Below are 4,648 nucleotides of genomic sequence, written 5' to 3' on the forward strand. Positions count from 1 at the left end.
GGCCAGGCAGCAATTGAATGGCGTGTCACTCTTCTGCTAGTGGGAGGGTCCAGAGAAGACGCTGCTGCGGCTCGTCCAATGAGAGCACACCGGTGAAACACGGGCCACGCTCTTTATCTCCCCCTGCAGGTCTGGAGTAAGAAGGGACTGAGAGGAGTTTTGTAGTTGGTTTAAGATTTTCATAATTCAGGATAAAAACGTGTCCTTATACATTCTGTCATTGTGCTAATGCAGTGTTTCTCAGAGTGGGGTAAAAAGGTAAATAATTTATTTTCATTATAATTCCATCCATAAGTATGTGATGATGACCCTCCCACTCTCCTGGCCTTAGCCCTGTTCGAAACCGTTCCCTGATCAATAGTGGACTATATAGTGTGTTCGCCATTTTTAATAGTGTCCAACTGTTAATTTGATTGATTAGTCCCCTGTAAAATACCCACAATGCACTGCAATTTCTTGTGACCAGCAAATGTACCCTCCCATCTACCACAATGCAATGCAGTCGTGTTTACCAAAAGTGAGGTAGTGTCCGAAACTCTGATCGTTCCCCAAATAGTTCACTATAACGATAAACACAATAAACACAATAGATAAACACTGGGGAATAATGAGTGAGTGAAATATTCCGAACATGGCTCTTGTGTGCATCGTTTTGTTCTGTTCTTTTGGTTTGTAGTAGTTGTTTAGTCCTTATAGTTTTAGGTAGTATTTTTTATGACTTCATTTTCAGGTTTTCAGACAAACAAAATACAACAATAAACAGTTTACCAAAAATAATAAAAGATGTGATCTCAGAAACTTATGAGAGAAAAGGTAGTAAATTATTGTTATACATTTTACTTATGGTGTGTTTGACTCACTCCTTTTGTTACTTCAGCTCAAGGAAGTAACAAAAGGAATGAGTTATAAGTTATAACAATTGATTACCTAAAACTAAGGACTAACACTATTACAAACCAACAAAACAAAAAGGTGCACACAGGTGAGGAGGGAGAGTGAACGGTCTGCAGGCTTTTAAACCTTTACTTTAGGCCTACTTTATTGTCATTTAGCAGATGCTTTTATCCAAAGCGACGTACAACAGATTAAAATACATCACACAATAAAACATAGCAGAACAATGGAAATAGATTAAAACAGACAATATGTGATGATGATAAAAAAATATGCATAGATAAAAGATGATCAAGAGTGCAGATTATTACAGTGTATCAAACAATTCAGGAGTCAAAGAGATGCAGTAGAGGGAGAGATAGGAAAGTGGATAGTAAATAGATGAGTTTTTAGTTTTCTTTTAAATATGGGCAGAGATGTGGCCGTTCTAGCTGCGGGGGGAGCTCATTCCACCATGTCGGGGCGAGATCTGAAAAAAGTCTCGATCAAGAGCGACCTGTAGGCCCGCGCAGGGAGGGAGGGAGGGGCGAGACGTCCTGCACTAGTGGAGGGGCGGAGGGAGCGGTGGGACGTTTGGAAACTGACCAGTGGCTGTAAATATGGGGGGGCTGTTTGATGGACGGCTTTGTAGGCTAAAACCAGGGTCTTGAATTTGATACGAGCCAGGATGGGAAGCCAATGTAGATCGCGTAGGAGGGGGGTGACATGGGAAAATTTGTTTTGATTGAAAACCAGACAGGCTGCAGCAGTTTGAATGAGTTGAAGTGGTTGGATAGTAGAGGCAGGGAGAAACAAGCAAGCAGAACGTTACAGTAGTCAAGGCGGGAAATGACAAGGGATTGAACCAGGAGTTGTGATGCTTCTATGGTGAGAAATGGGCAGATTTTTTGGATATTGTAGAGGGCAAAGCGGCAGGAACGTGCGGTGGCAGCAATGAAAGGGGAGAAGGATAGTTGATTATCGAGTATGACTCCGAGGTTCTTGGCTGTCAGGGAGGGTGATACGATGGAGTTGTTGATGGTGATAGAGAGGTCGGTCAGAGGGGAGTCTTTAGCAGGGGGAAAGAGAAGTTCAGTTTTGTCTAAATTAAGTTTGAGGTGGTGAGCAGCCATCCAGGCCCAAATGTCTTTCAGACAGGCAGAGATGCGTGCTTCAATTAGAGTGTCAGAGGGGGGGAAGGAAAGGTAAAGTTGGGTGTCGTCAGCATAGGAGTGATAGGAGAAACCGTGGGATGAGATTACGTGACCAAGTGATTTCATGTAGCCTAGAGAAGGAAAAGGAAAGTACCTAGAACAGAGCCCTGGGCGACACCAGTGGAAATAGTGCAGGGGTTAGAAAGGGACCCTCTCCAGGACACCTGGAAAGTGCGCTCAGAAAGATAGGAAGAGAACCAGGAAAGTGCAGTGCCGGTAATACCCAAGTCGGAGAGAGTGGAAAGGAGAATATGATGGTTGATGGTGTCGAAAGCAGCAGATAGGTCAAGGATTACAAGAACAGAGGAGAGTGATGAAGCATTGGCAGAGTGGAGGGCGTCGGTGACCAAGAGGAGAGCAGTTTCGGTGGAGTGAGCAGGTTTGAAGCCGGATTGTAGTATTGTTATCAGATGGAGGACCGTGGCCGTGGGACAACATCTGATCAAATGGGAGTCCATGGTCTAATTTGTGTCAGTTTCCTTGACGTGAAAAAGTTTGAGAACCATTGCACTAATGTGTAGTGAGTGAAATAATTGTGAAATGAAAGTGCCTTATTTTGCTGGGGAACCCCGCCAAGAACCACTGGAGTTTCTGTGAGCCACTGGCCAACATGCTGTCTCAAAAGCAGAAGATATAATAAACAATAGATCAAACCTAACAAACGGGGAACAAGTCACCTATCCAATTGACCTTTTTCACAGCAGCCATTTTGTGTCTGAAAGGCAGGGTAAACACAGGTGCAACCAAAACCTTAATTTCCAACTTTCAATCCATTTAGTTGTTCCAGTGCTGGGGCCTCCTTCATTCATGTTTTGGTTGCGCCTGTGTTTACCCTGCCTTTTAGACACAAAATTGATACTAAAAACACAAGTTTAGTTTACGTTAAGAACATACAGATCTTCTGACTGTAATTGCTATTCAAACTCAGTAACCAATTACTCTCAGTTGCTCTGTTTTACATAGCATATTAAAATAGCCTATACTCTTTAATTTCATTACTAATTTAATAATCATAGCCATAATCTACAACCATTATCACTCTTTATTTCACAATGAGATGTGAAAATGTGGATTATATCCATAATCTCACAATAAAAACAACTGATTCCCTTCCATTAGCCTACACCCCAGAGTACCAACAAGAAATCCAAATTTTCTTCTTGATGAATGTGTTCTCAAACCCCCCCCCCACCCCCCCACCCCATTCAAAATATCTATTTATTTGAGTCAGTTTAATAATGACATTCACCTCCTGTTTTCATGCTTGTTTGATTAGTGGAAAAGACATAATACAAGACATGACATGACATCACATCACATGCGAGGTGAGTGGCCTTTATGTTTACAACAATTCGGGAATTTCACACAAATGACACGCCTACACTTTAGCATGTAAAATGAAGAAGCAGGTCCTGGAATGTGACAGGTTGCGTCACTGGTTTACTGTGAGGCACGAGGGAACTCAGAAGGAAGGCCCAGAATAATTCCCAAGGTGTGGTGGTGGACAGGAACCGCCGGAACACACACACACACACACACACACACACACACACACACACACACACACACACACACACACACACACTCTCTCGCTCTCGCTCTCGCTCTCGCTCTCTCTCTCTCTCTGTTACATCATGACATTCCTTCAGGTTGATCTTCTCCGTTCAGAGCTTGTCACACGAGTTTCAAGAAAAGAGATGACTCTTCATGTTGAGACCTGAGCTGCTCCTGTGATTTTCACAGCAGACACCAGTAAGTATTCAGTTTATTCATTGTGTTATTCATCTGTGTTCTAGCGGTCACTATTGTAGGATTATGTTTAATGACTTATGCGTGATGATCATTCAAGACAGAGTGTGATTAGGTTGGGATTTGTATTTGGGCTCAGCATCATTATTCGGTCGATAATCACAGCCGTGACCATATTAAATGTATTATATATTATATAAGGAGTAGAAGGAAGCTTCATTTCATGCAGAAGGTGAATAAGAATGTCATTTTCTGTGGTTTTGTGCTACCTTGCATTTTGTTTGTCCTCATCTCAGATTATATTTTGTATTAGTCAATTAAAAAGATACATTTTTACATTTCATATTTGTATCTTATGATATTGAAGATAGCAGGTCAGGATATACAGTTACAAAGTTATTTTACATGGGATTGACTACCTTATGATTTAGTAAACAGGTTTGAAAATGCTTATCTCCCAGGGTGAGACTGGTTAGCATAAGGGTTCTGAATCAGCACCAGGTTTTATTATCCCTGCTGATAAACACATTGATTGTTAGTTACATAGATTTGATCAGGACAACACACCATGTGTACAAGGCAGAGGTCAAAGGGCAGGGGAATATGATGCAACTTCTGAGTTGAATAGGTTATTCGAAATTTTCAGTTATGACATGTCCCAAATTCGTCGTGCTGTTGTTACTGGATATCGTCACGGCTGTGATTGTCTTTGGCCCGAATCACAGCTGTAGAGATATCCAGTACAACATCACTCTCTCGTAGAGGCTACCATGTTTTTCATCATATATTAGGTTCTTTATCACCTTGTACTG

Source organism: Poromitra crassiceps (genome assembly GCF_964638095.1).
Source record: "Poromitra crassiceps genome assembly, chromosome: 2".
NCBI classification, from domain to species: domain Eukaryota; kingdom Metazoa; phylum Chordata; class Actinopteri; order Beryciformes; family Melamphaidae; genus Poromitra; species Poromitra crassiceps.